The sequence below is a fragment of the Cupressus sempervirens genome, chromosome 1, assembly GCF_028749045.1.
Source record: "Cupressus sempervirens isolate cs-2001-9-10 chromosome 1, ASM2874904v1, whole genome shotgun sequence".
In the NCBI taxonomy this organism is placed as follows: Eukaryota; Viridiplantae; Streptophyta; class Pinopsida; order Cupressales; family Cupressaceae; genus Cupressus; species Cupressus sempervirens.
This window is the reverse complement of record NC_143118.1, coordinates 618936631-618956245: the sequence shown is the minus strand read 5'-3', so window position 1 is coordinate 618956245 and position 19615 is coordinate 618936631. Positions and strand designations below refer to the sequence as shown.

General features: G+C 35.5%; 1 long non-coding RNA gene across 3 annotated transcripts in view; it reads right to left on the bottom strand.

Annotated features, from left to right (window-relative positions):
• The window catches only part of LOC149579431 (uncharacterized), a 97746-nt gene extending 80224 nt beyond the window's left edge, over positions 1–17522 (bottom strand). For 2 of the 3 annotated variants that reach the window (XR_016365038.1, XR_016365037.1), the window contains exon 1: positions 17320–17517. This is a non-coding gene — a long non-coding RNA (uncharacterized LOC149579431). Of the gene's footprint in view, positions 1–17319 lie in introns of all 3 variants that reach the window. The other variant, XR_016365036.1, reaches the window with a different exon arrangement.
• Between the last annotated feature and the right edge of the window lie 2093 nt (positions 17523–19615).

The window sequence follows — 19615 nt, the reverse complement described above, 5'->3', positions numbered from 1 at the left end:
ATCATACATCTAATCAAGAACATAAGCATCTAAAATAATTCATAAGGTTCTCATCATTCTTTTGTACATACTAGGAAATTCATCTTTTCCTTTTCTGTGATTCAAGCTTCCATGCCCATCTCATCAAAAGTTTACATTTGTAAACAAACACTAATAGTTCCAATTATGCAAGCGTGTTTACTCCTTACTGGAGCACATAATGATCTTGTTGTTTAACCAACATCAGAGAGGATCATGGTTTACAATTTTGTTTTCATTCAGTTCAAGTTCAAATAGGTAACAATTTATTTATGTCATCAATTTGGGTCGACAAACCCACTCATAATGGATTTAGATAACATTTTATCAAGATTGTATAATCTGTGTTTGGATTGCACAAGTCTCGGCACCTGGACCCATTTTAACCTTTTCATTCTCGACAAAGAATGGCCCTCCCTCTAGGGATAAGGAATATGTATCATTCTAGTCCTGCCATCTGAGTATTCAGGTGGGTTGAAGTCCCAACAATTATTCGACAAAACAACTGAAGCGTCGACAAAATAACTGAAACATCTGGACAATCAACAAAGATCACTTGTTTGGTTAAAGTCCCAACAGTTATTCGACAAAATAATTGAAGCATCTGGACAATCCGCAAATCAGCCTAATTCCACCCTGGCCAAGGATTTCAAAATTTGGGTTATCAAACCCGATCTCCACCACTCAACTTGCCAATCCTTTTTATCTTTTTAATTAGGTTTCGCCTTTATGATATCATAGTTTATACTTTTGTCCACTTTATATCATTTCAGCCTTCCTGGCTATTCTGAATTATTTTGCAATGTGTTTTTCCAATTATGCAAAATAAATCTTTTCAACATATACATTTCAGTTTCTCAGAAATAGTGCTAGACCCAAGGTTTCAGCATTGAACCCAGCGCTTTGATACCATATGTAACATTTGGTTTTCTCTCGAGTCTAAAATAACATCCAACATACTCAAGGAATACAGTTACTACTTCGTTTCATAAGAAGACAGTTATATCATTCATGTTCATGTGAATAAGATTTATCATTAAAAAAAAGTTAAACAAAATTTCTTAACTAAAAACTTGAATTACCATCAAATGAAATTACTACAGAAATTGAAAACCACATACCTCGTAAAACTAAGTTCGAATCAGACTAGGGATGCTTCTACAACCACCACTATTTCAATTAGGGCATCATTTACCATCGGTTCATTTAGGGCTTTTGATACTGCTATATCACTTAGGGCTTCAACAACCACGGATTCAACTAGGGCTTCCAATACCACAGATTCAATTAGGGCTTCCGATACCACTGATTCAAATAGGGCTTCTGCAACCACGGATTCAATTAGGGCATTTGATACCCCTGATTCAAATAGGGCTTCCGCAACCACAGATTCAATTAGGGCTTCTGATACCCCTGATTCAAATAGGGCTTCCGCAACTACAAATTCAATTAGGACTTTTGATACCACTGTATCATTTAGGATTCCAGTAATCTCTCAATCAATTAGGGCTTCAAATTCCATTCCGTCCGAATTGCTTAACTGTGACAGTTTCTCAAGATTAGATAAACACTTATATTCGATTTTCATATAAATGAAAACAATTCACAAATCTATCTAAGTGTAAAATAATGATAACAATGAATTTAATTCAATTCAATCTTACCTCCTCATAAATAAAAATGATAATACCTGTTTCTAATAAACAATTGAATGCTTATCTTATCTTTGTCTGTCCCATGTTTGACATCTTGAGTGAGATGAAACATTGTCAGGGGCTTAACCACCCAACCTCAGACCACAACATATCCCCACACGATCTCTAATGAGAAAGGCCCTCCCTACCCGGAATAGACAGGGATCATCTTGCCATCTAATACGCTTCCTAGTAAATAACTCACCATTCGATTTATTAGCAGGAGATCACAATAACAGGAATGTGCATAAGCTATTAATTGATTCATATTAAATAATAAATATTGAAATGTCATAACTGATACAGATTCCTCTTTTTCACTTCATCACCGTATTTCGTGGCCACACAGCCAAGTGAATCTCAAGTATTCGAAATTTCTCAAAGCAGACAGCTCTATCAATTTTATTTCGAGAAGATTACATACAACCGTCATTTCACATTCTATAATTTACTCTTTTAAGATCTCAAAATTGACAACATTCTACATGAATGGAGCATACATGAGCTAAAGTAATTTTTTATGTATTATTTTTATGATACTAATGTCAATCTCATTTTTGTCAGTTCTCTTCACCTCCTCAACTTGTTTAGGCCATTAAGCTGGTGATTCCTTGGTGCCTTCAAATTAACTTTACAGATATGCTTCACACCTTCTTCACCATATTCTGGCTTTTAGCCTGGTGAACTCCTTGATGCTCTAGTTTATCGTTTATTCTCAATTAATTATATCACATAGCAAAAATAAATGTAATTTGAGATGACAAATTTTCAAGAAGGATTCAGATTATTGCATATTCGAACATCATGAAAGTTTCAAACTTGAAAAGGAAATTAATGTTATGGCAACCGACTGATTAAAGGTCATATTGTTTATAAAGAAGTCTTAGTCGACTTCACTCACTATCTTGCATTACGATTGTCTTAGAGGCAGAGTAAAAAGGTGAAGAAAAACTTCAATCTCAGAGCGTAATTTCTACAATAATACTGGCACACTTAAATTGAAGGTGAAGAACACATATGACTGCTACAAGAACAACTACCATGCTTTAACAAATAGTATGGAATGGAAGACATTTTCATTGTATGCAATTATGAACCTTACATGACACTGTAGAATTAACGAATAGCTCGAATGCTTGAGAAGACTCCAAACCGCGGCAAGCTTATTCAGCCGTATGCAAGGTAAAACCCTCTATTACTTCTGCAACTAATTTGGTTGTTAGTTGGGGAAACTCGAATGCAAATGGCTTGAAAGCTTCAAGTAGTAATGGACACCAAAGCAAGGAATAGGAATGCCGATATACATTAAGGTTTCCATAATATAGAAATGAGCCAGACCTTACAGCTACCTTTAGTTACAAGATTATATTTGAAACTTATTCAAATCGACTTAAGCGAAAAGAAAGAAAGGAGGGAAAAAAAAATGAGAAGGAAAGAAGAATGAATCGTTTCAGGTATGAAACTCAATTAAAAGAAGAGCCTGACTTAACAACTTCTTGCAGTTACAAAAACCTATTCGAATTCCCAAGAAGTCTATATGATTTCCAATTATAAAATCGAATAAGAAGTTGGAAAGAAGAATTGGAAGATTAAAATTCGAAAATTATAATAATACAATTATTATAATTCGAACATTATTATAATGTACAACTAATAAATTATTAAATGATAATGGTGCCAAATCATTTTATATTTAAATGCACGTAATTAAATATTTAGTAAAAATAATATGATGAAAGATAAATTAAAATCCTTTAAGATACGTGTTATATTTTAACTCAATTATTTTTAATTAAATTATTTATTTAAATAACTCGTGCAGTTCCACAGATGTATCCTATCACAAATCGCTAGGTCCTCTACCTGTCTACCCAGTAATGGTGATGCCTTGCCTAATTATTTTCTGACAAAGCTTCCACCCCTTCGACATGCTCCCTGCAAGAAATTTCTCTGTAATTAAATAATAAATTATAAAGAATCATAACAATTAACCTTTCATCTTAATTCCATGAATCCGCAATTAACGACCAACGAACATGTCATCTTCACTTGAAATCATTACGACCAACTATCTTACCATTTCGCCAAATTATATCAAATTAAACTGCCAACTGACTTTATGCAAACCTCAATGGCTATATTTCAAGCTAGGTAAAAAATTGGGATGTAACAATCAAGGTCTCAGGTTCCGTCCAACCGTCTTTCCTTCACCTTCTTTCCGAGATTGCCAAATTGGCAATGCCCTTTATTGTATTTCCAAATAAGTTATCTTTGAGTTGATTTCGCTCTTGGTATTGATTTACATGTTCAGTTAAGTGGCAACATCTTTCTTCCTGTTCCCTGCTTTGTAGGAATCCCCGCAAGGCAGTTTCCCCATCAGCTTCTTCGTGTTGTACTTGCCTTGGGTCCTTGTTTAGAAGAAGGGGCATGAATTATTTTGTTTGTTTTTCTACCTTGGATTGTCTCTCCTGAAGTTCCTGTGTACTTTCAATCAATTGTTGGAGCACTTGGCGCCTTCTCCACTCTCTTTGTATTTTGGCTCTTTCTTCATCCACGCGTACCAAGTTTCTTGCCAGCAACCGAGGAATTTGTCCAAGGTCCTACACCACTGGTGGCACCGAAAGTTCATCCTGTAGCATGCTTTTTTGAACCTTTCTCTTGGGCTTCCCTTTGAACATATTGGTTGACAAAGACTTCCCAAGGTACCACCAAATCTCATGTCACCTAATCCTCCCTTGTGATTTCTTCCTCTTCTCCATCAATGTCGGTTACTTGTATATGTGGAAGGAATGCTCTACCCATTACTCCATTCTTCTAATATACGACCTCCAGGATCGAACTTAGGCAACGATGCAAAAAGTAGAAGAGACAATGTTATGGGGTCACCTAATATTGGCATTCAAATTTGGCTAGATAGTCATGAGACATGGGTTGATGATGCAACTAGTAAGAGGGCAGATTTTGTGCATTATAGCATACAAGACATAAAGAGGATTTAAATTCAGTGTGATGAGTTGCCACAACTCCAACTCTACACATGATGTTGTTATTATCAAAGTAGCGCAGCGGACTAGTGGACCAATGTTTCTAAAGTTGATATGGATCCAGGCATTTGGTTCAGCATGCAGGTGTGGATTGCTTGAGGGCAAGCAATCTTTGGGAAGAGACGATCATAATGTCCCCAAAGGTTGGTGAAAAAATAATAATTAAATTGATTATTTTAAAGTTGTCCAAAAACTTATATATTAAAAGAATGACTTTATTTTAATTTATTTATTTAAAATTGATTTCAAAAAATAAGTATCATTAAAAGTTAATTAATTAATAAACTGACTTTATTGTCAACTTTAAGATATGACATAAAGTTGCATTTTGGAGGGAAATGAAATAAAGCATTTCTCTCAAAATAGGGAAAAAGTTGTCATAAAAGGAGGAAAAAGGGAATTGTGAAGGTAATCTATATTGTTATTTTCATTTTGAGTTTTTTCTCTGTAAGCTTGAAGGTTCAATAACACCCCATGATGGAAACCCTAGAGGCTTTGGTGATTTGGACGAAAACACAAATCAGCCCACTTGGTGAATTCATCTTAGGATTCACAGTTGCACATCATTGATCGGTTTTCATGGAGATTAAGTGATCAATCTTGCAGAACTTCAGAGGGTTTGTTAACTTATGTATGGAGATATTTTGGATATGTGTTACAGGGTGTCATTCTGCATTTTCTGATTTGTAGCAGCAGCATTTATAAACAGTATCACAAGAATACCCATTGGCTAACTTTGTTTCTCCATATTTCATCAAATTAGTTTTCCTTGAAAATCTATATCATTTATTTTGCATGTTCAATCTACATGTTTGCATGTTGCAATATTACATTATGATGAAGCAAAACACAAACAAAAATCAAAATCAGATTCGAAGTGTAATTAGAGTTTGAAATATTTCATCTTTTGTTATGGCATCTAAACTAAAAGATGCCCCACAATGGATAAAATTTGACAAAAGAGATACCTCTACATCATGGCATCAAAGCCAAAGGTCAGCCCCCAAAGGATGAATTTGACAAAAGAACATTGCTGCCATGACATCTAGAGTAGATGTAACCCAACAAGGAGATAAATTGAATTTTTAAAATAATAGACTAAAAACTCAAATGATAAATAGTAGGTGCATTCATAATGGAGTCCTGTGCTAAAACTGTAAAAATGTGAAATGTCATATTAGGTAAAATATTAAATCAGGAAACTAACACATCTAATTTTGGTGTATACCCATGATGAATTTGGACAAGAGCAAATCCTAATAATTATCTAAATCAAAGTGTCATGCCCTGTCATAGACCATAGTTTCAGCTTTCATAATCCCTGGTCACAGCATTTAAAAACCCTAGTCGCTGATTTATATCATCAAGTATAGGCAAATATATGAATGCATGGTGCCAACCCTAAGCAAGAAAAGTTATTATTGGACGAATAAGAAAAACTATAAATAAATTTATATACACACCCACAATCTGAATATAAATAAATTTATATACACACCCACGATCTGAATATTGCAGACTGAGGGAATTAAATAAGAGGCCGACCAAGGTAACCGATCATCAGCACTTTATTAATAAACAACCCTATGTAAAAGTCACACCCCTGGTGAATTGAAGGATGTGTCTCCCACATCTTGAAGGATATATAAAGAAATGAAACACCATCAGGATAGGGCATCAGGAAGTAAAAATAGATATCAGAGATCTGAGAATCAAGGAAATAATGAATTGAGCACTGAGCAGAAAGAAAAAGAAAGAGAAAGAAAAGGGAAAAAGAAAGAGAAAGATAAGGAAAGTGGAGAGTCTCCCACTACTTTTGATATGACATCATTGTTGGGAAGTGATCTAAACAAAAAGGCACTTGCTAGTGTTGAGAAAGGAGACTTGGAACCATATGATGAAGACCAGTTGATGAAGATTTCGATGGTAGCCTTTGCTAAGGCTAAAGAAAGGTCAGAAAGGAAGACAGAGAAGAAGGCAAGAGTGCTAAGTAGAGCTCTGGACAGTATAAATAAGATATTGCCTATACCATTTACATTTCAGAGCAGCTAAGTTGTGGACAACTTGGATAGGGTGTTAGATGAGCTTGATACTCATTTTCAGTCTTTGGAGCAAGCAACTAGAGAGCATGCAAGGAATACAAGGCAAAGAGATTTCATAAGATATGTGCATCCAATGCTAGTGACACAAAAATAGTTGATGAACACATTAAAGATGTGAAGGCTTGTATTTTTTAGGGTAAAAAGACATACATTCATTGTATGAGATCGACCAAGTGTATAGCAGATGTTGATAAAATGATTAAGGAGGAAAAGGAAAGGTTGGAGAAGTTAGCTACTCTGTATGAATCATCTAGCCAAGTTGTGAAAAAAATTGATAAAATCAATGGATAAGTACACTACAGTGTGAGAAAGATAGAGTCCAAAGGAGATTTCTAGAGCAAAGGAGTCTTCTCACTCCTAAGCTTGAAATTATGCAAAAGGAATTGGAATTGCTTGAGACAACTCAAAAGTCTTATGCATTTCCAAGAATACGAAACTTGAGGCAATTGAGATAGTGGTGAAATATAGGTAAAGCAAAGAATCTGAAGAAGACATAGGACACCAACTTTCAGGCTTTGAAAGTCAATTTTGTAGATATCTTGAGGTTTGTGTAAACTTAGTTTGTCTAGATGCAAAAGTTTGGATTATTGTTCATAGTTTGAAGATTTTGGAATCTCACCTTTGCCATTGATGTCAAAGGGTGAGTGATCGAGTGAAAAATGATATATGTACAGTTTATAATATAAGGGGGGGAATATTGTTAGATCAAGCTACTAAGAGTATTTTGTATTTGGCATTGGACACTTAGTCATTTCTCACCATGTGTTTCCATCAATGCCAAAGGGGGAGATTATGGGCAAATGAGTTTTAGGTGAGTGATCAATTGTTGTCATTGAAGGCAATATACTTCATTTGCATGATTGCTTGGGTTAACAATTAGTTTTACTATGACAAGTATGTGGAAAATGTGTAAGTCCAAGAAAGGAATGCAGGATACAGTCGAATAGTTTGGTTGAGTGACAACAACAGATTTATCAGATAAGGCTACAATTTAGGGACTATGGTATACAGTGGGTCTAAGTTGTTGGTATGGTCACTTGTGCTAATATGGCGATAGCATGCGTTTTGGTAATGTAAACCAAAACAGGTCCAGCATGGTAGAGTTTCAGACAGATTATGAGATCGGGCAATTTGCCTTAGCAAATTGCATTGCCTTGTCAATTTAATTACTTAGCCACAATGGGACAACACCTAGGAACTTAAATCTTGGATAGCATGGTCCAATTTTGTGTTTTGGTAACTGCGTGGACATGTTAGATGAAGGGAAGATGTGGCCAACATAATTAATTAATCATAAGAGTATAAAGGAAAGTCTTATTTGGTATGTGAGGACATGTATGAGTGATATGGTGTTATGTGTGAGCCTTGATGCTAGATCTAGCGGATGCAAGCTACAGTGGAACTAATCAGGCATTGTGATGCTATGTAGTAGTCCATTTTGATATTATACTTTCATTGTATTTGGATAGTGACTCCAAAAGGTTGATATAACCTTCATTCTCGAGCAAAGTGCTCTTTCTTTTTGTTCTCAACTCCTAACAAGGTTGCAAATCTCTAACAAGGTCTTGTCTCCTAACAAGGACTATTGTACTAAATAATATATAACGACTCCTAAAAGAGTCAGATCTCCTAACAGAGATACTTTTAGCTTAGTGCATGGTCTTGTGGGTTCAATCCCCATTGGGGTTTTTCCTTGGCCAGGGTTTCCTCGAGAACAAATCATGGTGTTATGAGTACTTCTTTGAAGTATGCTTTACTTTTATGCATTGTGGTTGATGGTTAAATTGTGAAATTGGTTTCTAAGTGTTGCAACATTGATTAAACAACCCCCCCCCCCCCCACTATTGCTTGACCCAAGCCAAATCAGACCTATAATAGATCAGATCCAATTTTATTACACCAAACAGCTAATCACATTAAATACTATCATTGTGGTATATGTTTAGCCTATGCACTAGCAATTATCATTTATGATATAATCTCTTGTATATGTAATATATGTTGAATGTAAAATACATATATCTGAACAAAAAAAAAATTGTGACCTCACAAGTAATCAGCAATTAAAAGATTGTCCTCTAAGTAGGTCACCTAGAGTGCATGTCCAATGTGCCTACCACTAGGGCCAAGAGGGTGAGTGTCCACTCTTGGGCATAGATAGGTGGATTATAGGAACCCCTATTGTAATCTCCTCTCCCAACTCTACGATGACCAAATGTTGACTTCTTAAAGTGACGATACATGAATATGGAGAGTAGATACAAGCACCCCACTGGGTAGGTGATGCAAGGAAGGACAGGGAAAACTAGGGCCAATGGTACACCCAACTCTCCAAACCACCCTACAAGAGTTAACACAACAAAAGCAAACACAAAGAATAGCAACCAAAGGAGGAAGAGAAGTGAAATACTTTTATTGATTCTTCAAATATTCAACATACATGCCCAACTATAAGGCTTTCTGGGTTACGGCCAACTACAAATACATTCACATTCAAAGATCCAACAGCAAATTCGCAAATTTCAGTTTTGCTCTGCAATCCTTTCTCCAACTCCCCAATCTACCTAGTTCTAAGCCTAAACACTCTATTTATACTTAGCCAAAACGGCTTACATATCATTCTAGAACATGAAGAAGCCACAAGTTGGCTCTCAGCAAATATTAAATGAAAATAAAACAAAATTAAATACACATGTCGGCCTACATCAACAATCAACTGTCTTGAAATCGATGTCCAAGCAAAATTGCGATATCTCCTAGCTCCGATTGAGTTAGAACTTGCGCTTCGAATTGTGGGTAGATATCTAGGTTCTCTACAAACCCTTAAGTGTGCAAAGTCTAATTCATTAAGGAAAAGTGCACATCCATTCTGAAAGTTGAGCACAAAAAATTGTCACGCAGAACAACCAAAAATTAATGTTCCGGGCAAATTACCATATCTCCTAAACTATAAGGAGTTAGGACTTGCGCTCTGGAACATAGATAGTACTCTAGGCCCTCTCGAATCCCTAAAGTGTGAAACCCTTCATTCATTATAGAAAATTAGTTACACGATCTACAACAAGCACCCAAAAACCAAAAAATGCAGTTTCAGCAAAACCCAGTTTCAGTAGCATAGCAGTGCAACCTAGGATGCTCCTGCATCAGACAACCAAGGTTGGAAGAAATGATTCTCCTGAATCATTGAGATGTCACAACCTAAGCTGAATCCAACTCGGGTTGAGAAATCCATGAAGCATCTTCCATAGGTCTATTCTTCCACTTCACTAGATATTCATAATAATCTTTTCCTCTTGTGCTCTTACCAATTCTCCGATCCAAAACCTGTTCAATTTCTTCAATCTGCTTTTTAGGATAGTCCTTTGATACAACAACTTCATCATCTGACTCATGATACTTGTATAAATCAGCAACATTAAATATAGGAGATATATCCACGTCATTAGGTAACACAACTTCATAAGCATTTCCACTGTCAAATTTCTTCAAGATTTTACAAGGTCCAAACTTCTTCATCTTCAACTTACTGTATGTTCCAATTGGAAATCTTCCTTTCTTCAGATGAACCATCACTTCATCACCAACTTGAAAATCATGATGTCTCCTAGACTGATCAGCATTCTCCTTATACTTCTGATTACTTTCTTCTATCCTCAATTTCACTTTCTTATGCAAAGACTCTATATAATCAGCAAATTCTTCTCCTACATCACTTCTCTTTTCTTCACTAGCAATATCTCTCAAATCTAATATTTCTCTAGACTTCATTCCAATAACAATCTCAAAAGGTGTCTTCCTTGTACTCCTATTCACAGAATTATTATATGCAAATTCAGCTTGTGCCAATAGCATTTCTCAATTACTTGGCTTATTCCCAACTAAACATCTCAGCAGGTTACCCAAGCTTCTATTTACAACCTCTATTTGTCCATCTGTTTGTGGATGGAATGTAGAACTAAACTTCAATTCAGTACCCATCTTCCTCCACAAACTCTTCCAAAAATAACCAACAAACTTATTGTCTCTGTCAGAAATAATACTTCTTGGTAATTCATGCAATCTCACGATCTCTTTCAAGAAAAGTTCAACAATATGCTCAACATCTGATGTTTTCTTACATGGTATGAAATGAGTCATCTTAGAAAATTTGTCCACTACAACAAATATGAAATCACGCCCCTTCACTGTCTTAGGTAATCCAAGAACAAAATCCATACTGATTTCACTCCAAGGTTTCTCAGGAACAGTAATAGGTGTATACAAACCGGCATTTTGACTTACTCCTTTTGCAACTTGACCAACTCCACAACTATTTACAAATTTCTGAACATCCTTATACATTTGCAGCCAATAATACGTCTTTTTCAACAAACTCAATGTCTTATCAATTCCAAAATGTCCAACTAATCCACCACTATGCTTTTCCTTAATCAAATTCAGCCTTATCGAACTTCTAGGAATACAATTGAATACCTTTGAACAACATACCTTCTTGAATGAAATACTCATCATACTTATGTGATTGGTCAGATTTGGTGCTCTGCACTCTCTCCACACCTCAAAAAAATCAGGATCAACATCATATAACTCTTTCATTTCATCAAAACCAAGAACTTCAACCTTCATTTCAGTTAACAAAGAACGTCTTCTACTCAATGCATCAGCAACTCTATTAGTAACCCCACTCTTATCCTTAATTACAAATGTAAAATTCTGCAAATATTCAACCCACTTCATATGTCACTGATTCAATTTATGTTGACTTCCCAAGTATTGTAAAGCTTTATGATCAATATACAACACACACTCCTTAGGAATCAAATAATGTCTCCACTTCTTCAATGCTTGAACAATAGCATAGAACTCTTGATCATACACAGAATGCTTCCTTTTAGCATCATTCAATTTTTCACTAAAGAAAGCAATAGGCTTACCTTCTTGACTGAATACAACTCCAATTGCTTTACCACTTGCATCACATTCAACTTGAAATACTTTGTTGAAATCAGGCAAAGCCAATACAAGTAATTCAACAACCTTTTGTTTCAAAGTCTCAAAACTCTTATCAGCTCCATGTGTCCATTTGAATTACTTTTTATCTCCCCTCATTGTCTCAGTCATAGCAATACAAATAGCACTGAAATGCTTTATAAACTTTCTGTAAAAACTAGCCAAACCATAAAATGATCTTACCTCAACCACGTTCTCAGGTGTAAGCCACTCCAAAATTGCTTTTACCTTCTCAGGACCATCTTCAATCAATCAGCTGAAATCACAAATCCCAAATACACAATCTCCTCTTGCATAAAAGAACACTTTTTCAAATTAATCGGTAATTTTTTCTCTTTCAACCTCTGTAATACTTGTCTAATATGCTCAAGATGTTCTTCCTTAGTCTTACTGAATATCAGAATGTCATCCAAATAAACAATCACAAACTTACCCAAAAATCTTTTCAGGACTTCATTCATTAGCCTCATGAAAGTACTAGGTGCATTAGTCATAACCAACTATTCATACAAACCATCTTTTGTCTTGAAAGCAGTCTTCCATTCATTGCCTTCTCTAATTCTAATCTAATGATAGCCACTCTTCAAATCAATCTTGGTAAAATACTTTGCTCCACTCAAACAATCCATTATGTCATCCATCCTCGGCATAGGAAACCTATATTTCACAGTGATTTTATTAATAGCTCTAGAATCAGTACACATTCTCCATTTTCTATTTTTTTGGGTGTTAATACACCAAATACAGCACATGGACTCAAACTTTCTTTGCTCAAACCTTTCTACAGCAACTCATGCACTTTCTGTTAAGTTCTTCATTCTCTATAGATGTCAACCTATATGGTGCTTTGTTCGGCAAACTAGCTCCAGGAATCAAATCCATACAATGACTTATGCTTCTTACTGGAGGTAAACCATCAAGAATATCATCAGCAACAATATCCTTATATTCATTCAACAATTTTGTAATTTCTGATGTCATTTTGTCATTATCAACGTTTGCTGCTTGGTCATTACTACCAACACGCGGTCCTCTAGGAACTATAGCAAAACAAACTTGATTCTTCTTTACTTCCTTTCAAATTGCTTTCCATTAACCATGCAAACTTTTATTGCAGTACAACTAACCTCATGTGGACTTTCAATCAAAGGCAACAATGTTTGTTTCTTCCTATTTACCCAAAGAGTATATTGATTCAATCTTCCATCATGTACAACATATCTATCATATTGCCAAGGTCTACCCAACAAAATATGACAACAATCCATGGGCATAATATCACACAACACTTCATTGATTAATGTCCAATTTTGAACCTCACAAAGCATTGCTCATTTACCAATATCTTATGCTCATCTTTAATCCATGAAACATGATAAGGTTTGGGATGTTTCAGCCTCTACAACTGCAACTTTGTAACCAACTCTTCTAATGCCAAATTTGTAGAACTTCCACTATCAATGATTACCTTGCAACATTTTCCATTCATCTTACATCTGGTCTTGAAAAGACTTCTTCTAAGGACAGGTTCCTCATTGCTTCCGTTGTTACATAAGGTTCTTCTCACCATCATATTTTCTCCAACCTCATGTCCACTTGGTGAACTCTTAATGTCTTCTTGAATCACAACATTTATGTTATTCTACGCACTTCTAAAAGATCTGCATTCAAAGGATCTATGCCCTTCTTTACCACATCTAAAACAATTACCACAGAAACCATATGATCCAGTACCTCCTCGATATGAGCTACCACCTTTCCACTAGGTCTTGTCTTTGTCATCATTCTTTCATTCTAATTTGCCTTTATCCTGCACAAAACTTTCAGATCTGCCACCTTCACTATAAGATCTACCTCTGCCTCTCAAAAATCTACCACTTCTACCTCTTTGTCTTTGTTCATGCTTCTTTGTTAAGATTTTCTCAGCTTTCAAGACATATTGATATGCTTCTTCAACACTTTCCAACTTCACAAAACTTATTTCATCTTGAATTCCAAATCTCAATCCATTTATGTACCTTGCAATTTTCTCAACATCATCATCCACATGTCCAGATCTGATGTCCAATTTATAAAATTCCTCGGTATACTCTTTTACAGTCATGTCCTTTTGTTTCAAATTTTGCATCTTTTTCAACAAGCTAACTTGGTAATTAGCAGGAAGGAATTTGTTCTTTACCTTGTTCACCATCCTTAGCCAAGTTTTGATCTTCTCCTTTCCTCTCCTTTATCTATCAGTTTGCAAATGCTCCCACCATAGCAAAGCATGACCTTTCAACCTAGTAACTGCAATCTTCACCTTTCTATTATCAGGAGTGTTTTCATACTCAAAGAACTTCTCCATATTTGAGATCCAATCTAACACAGCATTGGTGTCCAATTTCCCATCATAAAGAACAACTTCTACATCAGGCTTTGAATTTTCCCTAGACAACACTCGCAACAATCTTTCCTCATCTTGATCTTCCTCAAGTTCTGGATTATGGTTTGGTGATGTTGCTTCATCATCACTTACATCATCAAGATGTGCTTCTCTCCTCTGGGCTATCTCCACAGCATCTAATCTGGCTACAATTTGTCTCAACTGATCCAATATAGCATTATCAACATTTCCTCTACCACGAACCATCTTTACAAATCAGGTTCCTACAAGATCATAACCCTCTGCAAGTTATAGGTCAAATCCGCAGATTTGCCACCCTACAACCAAATCTAAATCAAGATTCTACACGATCCAATCTCCACAAGGATGAACCTCAAGCTCTAATACCACCTGACGCAAGGAAGGACGAGGAAAACTAGGGCCAATGGCACACCTAGCTCTCCAAACCACCCTGCAAGAGTTAACACAACGGAGGCAAACACAAAGAATAGCAACCAAAGGAGGAACAGGAGTGAAATACTTTTATTGATTCTTCAAATATTCAACATACATGCCCAGCTATAAGGCCTTCTAGGTTACAGCCAAATACAAACACATTCACATTCAAAGATCCAACAACAAATTTGTAGTTTCCAATTCTGCTCTGCAATCCTTTCTCCAACTCCCTAATCTACCTAGTTCTAAGCCTAAACACTCTATTTGTACTAGCCAAAATGGCTTACGGATCATTCTAGAGCATGGAGAAGCCACAAGTCGGCTCTCAGCAAATATCAAACTAAAATAAACCAAAATTAAATACATAAGTCGGCCTACATCAACAATTAACTGTCTTGAAATCGATGTTCGAGCAAAATCGCGATTTCTCGTAGCTCCAATTGAGTTAGAACTTGCACTTCGAACTGTGGGTACATATCTAGGTCCTCTAAAACCCCTTAAGTATGCAAAGTATGATTCATTAAGGAAAAGTGCAAATACATTCTAAAAGTTGAGTACTCAAAATTGTCGCGCATAACTACCAGAAATCGATGTTCCGAGAGAATTACCATATCTCCCAAACTATAAGGAGTTAAGACTTGCGCTCTGAAACATAGATAGTACTCTAGGCCCTCTGGAATCCCTGAAGTGCGCAGGCTTTCATTCATTATGAAAAATTAGTTACACGGTCTGCAACAGGCACCCAGAAACCAGAAAATGCAGTTTCAGTAGAACCCAATTTTAGTAGCAAGACAAAAGCTAAAACATGCAGGATAGCAATGCAACCCAGGATGCTCTTGCATCAGTAGGCCAAGTCGAGTGGATGTCCAATGTGCCTACCACTAGGGTCAAGAGAGTGAGTGTTCACTTTGGGGCTTAGTACAAGGCTAGCTTCAAACCGATCTATCATGCTTCCTCCTTCAAGCCCTATTGTGATTGAATACTAGATAGTAATATAGTACGGTCTATTTTATTGATTTGAGGTAATTACATGTTTCCATCTAACCCTAATGATTGAAAAGTGGATATGTATATATCATTGGTTGTAGTTGCAACTGTGGGATATAAATCAGGGTTTATCTCATTAAAAGGGATATTTTAATGGGTAAATATATGTATCTAACCAACTCTCATTTCTTGTTTAAATTGCCTCTGTGATTCTAGGGAAAAACCATAAGGGGCATTACACAAAGGTGAACTAACAAAAAATAGGTTAAACCTATCAAATAATAATGATTAAAAAAATGAAAACATGACTTTAAGACAATTGTATACATTTATTTACAATGATGTATAAATATTTACTTGGATTTTTTTTAATTACGGTATTTCAACACACATGACTATTGGATATCACAACTATCCAGCTTAGTAACTTTAGTATATTGCGATATTCCCTATCCTGAAATGCTAAGGCAGGGGTCCCGTGTGAGGGGAGCAGGTGGCTCCATGATATTTTTTTAGGAGGGGCTAAAGGTTTAATTAGAATCTTTTCCTACAAAATAGGAGCCCCGATTTTTTAGCCCTCTCAATTTGAGGCAGGTGAAAATGGGGTGGGGCTTGATTTAGCTCCACCAACTTTGGAAGAATTCTGCCATTTGTCAACAACCTACCAAAATGAAATAATCCTATCAAACAAAATTATGAAGAAACATAATTTTTATTTTTAAATTCTCCAAACAACCAGCTTCTTTGAATCTAGGAGCTAATTTTTTGAAACTGATTCACATAGGATCACTGTTCCCTTTTTAAATATTGCTAAAAACTCTCAGCAGCACCTGCTCTATTTTTAAGAAAGCAGGTACCCATGGGACCCCAGCCCAAACCTCCTTTCTATTTCCTACAGGTACCCATGGGACCCCAGCCTAAACCTCCTTTCTATTTCCTACTAAACCTATACGGCTTTAACTTAAAGGGACAGACTTCTACAGCTTCAACTGTTTAAAGTGATCTAGGGGAATCGGTAGTTGGGAGATTTTGTTATTTATAAAAAGCCAAAAATTAACAGTTTTGATTTGGTTGGCGGCATGCATATGGATTCACATACACAAAGTTAATAAAATCCCTGACTCGCAATAAAAATATCCCTCCAGCGTAAAGATTTTCAACAATGACATTTATTTAAAAAATAGAAAATAAATGATTAGGAAATAAATAAAGAATATCTTTACGGTTGAGGTCTTATGGTGTTCGAGGTTGAGGTCTTATTGAGTGGGATTTCTTAAAAATATTTTTCATAGTGGCATTGAAAGTTTGAAGTGATTTTATGATGAGGGTTCCGTGAATTTTCTAACTATAGCCAAGACTCAAAATTTAAGCTTCAAAATTTCATTTGGCAATGAAGAATGTTATATAGCTAAATCTAAATAAATGTTGGTAGAAACTCAAAAAAATTATAGATGAATGAAAAGTTGCAGCAAAATCTTACGAAATAACCGGAAGAAACTTTTAATCCTACCTCAAAAACATCATAAATCTAATTTTTTTTTTAAAATTGGGACTCTCTTTTGTACGGACTTTCTCGTAGAACCCCTATTGACCAAAAAAATTGTCGCTGCTAAGTAAAAACTTTGCAACTATCAGCAAGAACATACCGTCTACAATGTTGAATCCTACAACAGAAAAACTTGGACGCAAATTCCATCATATCTGTAGTCGCGGCATATAAATTTTTGTAACTGCGTCCACATGCATTTCCTTCCTTTCGGCCTCATGGGGGATGGGAGGCTCCGAAAGGTCTCGATGGTCAACCGAGTCATAATCACGCTATTTTTTCTTTGACTGATGAGAATCTTTTTGTGCTTATTTGTATGATTTGTTTAATTTAACAAATGCGGTTTTAATAATCAGTGTTTGAGTGGGGCCTTGGAATCTTGAATATTTTACTATTTTTAATTAAGCCGATACGCTATTATCTAGGCGGATGTCTGGCAGAATAACGTGATGTCGTACTTGAAAAGTGGGTAGAGCGAAAGCTTTCAGCAATTTAGAAAACATAAGTTTCAGCTAGAATTTGCTTGTTCTAGTTCTAGATTTGACAATTTAAGGATATGTAGCTGATTGGCTTTACACTAGCCAACTTCACTCACTTGAAAGTTTCTAAATCTTTTTCAACATCAATTTTTTCTATACACCGCAATCTTCATTTTGTCATGTAGTTTGTGGGATGCCCCTATGCATTATGCATTCTTTTGAATCCTTGTTTTAACTCTGCAACTCTTCATCCATCAACATATGCTCTCTCTTTGATATTGAATTAACTAGTTGCTTTACAACCTTAATTCTCGTTGATGTGGATCTTCCATTTGACATCGGGAAGTCTAAGGCAGGGGTCTCATGAGGGGGGGCTACAGGTCTATTTTTTAGGTACAGGTGGTCCCATAAGAATTTTTTTGAGGGGCTACAGGTTTAATTAGAATCTTTTCCTTCATAATAGGAGCCCCGCTTTTTTAGGAAGCGGATGAAAATGGGGTGGGGCTGGAAATAGCCCCACCAGCTTAGGGAAAAATCTAGCCATTTGTCAAAAACTGAGACTTTAAAATTAAAAAAGTCTTTTATCATAAAATAAATTTTAGGAAAATTTTCCTTAAATTTGGGAGCTGAAACTCAAATTACGAAATCTATAGGACCTCTCAGCTTACAAATTTCCTTAAAAATCTCAGCTGGTGCAGCTCTATTTTTTAGGAAGCTGGCTTCCATGGGAACCCCGCCTAAGTTGCGTAATTTATGTTTCTTACATATGGAACCATTAAACAAAGACTAAGATTTCCTGAAGAATTTATAAATCTTCTGTTCTAAATAATTAACCCTCCAATTTTAATATTTAAAACCACGATGTTATGAACAAATAAGTCAATAGATTTGCCAAATGGCTTCCTACAAATAGATAAAGATTTGTGAAGATAATCGGTCAATTGGCTATGAAAGAGAAAGTTGAATAACAAGAAGAACCACAAGAATTGTTAATATGTAATCTTGTTGCGTGGCATCAAAGAAATTTTCCCCACATTCTCCTCTATATACTTCACTTGAGATCTCTATAATCTAGGGCATTGTGTAGTCATATTGGTTGTTTAGTATGTCATTAGTAGTGTCTACCATAAGAGCAGAGCAACAGGTGAGCCCAAGCAACACAGAGAGCATTACATCAATACAGGTGAGCAATACATTAATAGCTTGGATTAAAAAGGTAGTAGTCACGAAGACTTTTGTGAGCCTACATAGCCTATACTAAAGTCCAAACAACAATGATACAATTAGTCAATATCTAACATTGTCAATGGGTCTTTGGTCTACTAGTGAAGTTGAATAGCTCGCAAAGAGCCCACCCAAGATCAAGTCTTGTTGAGTGCAAAGCTTTGACACCATAAGGGATGACCTAGGTGATATATATATATATATATATATATATATATATATATATATATATATATATATATATATATATATATATTTGTTTGTTTGTTTGTTTGTTTGTTTGTTTGTTTATTTATATTATCGATTCCAATGATAATGAATTCATGCAATAAACAAATTAATTTTTACTAAGTAAAACAAAATAATCTTGGTCTGCATGGCTTCAGTCTCTTTATGATGGGTTCAGGGTTTGCTAATTACAACCCATATAAGAATCCAACAAAGTTCAATTTAGTAGACCCTCCAATTACAACCTAGATAAGAATCCAACAAAGTTCGATTTAGTAGACCCTCCAAAGTGTTAATAAAATCAAGAATATAATGTTGTGATCTTTAAGGGCCCATTTGGTTGTAGGACTGACTTTATTTTGTTAATTTTTTTAAAAGTCAAATTATTTTAAGTATCTTTTTCTTTGCTTTTTAATTGACTTTATAGTGAAAGTTATACCACAACCTTTAAAATTCAAAAGATGT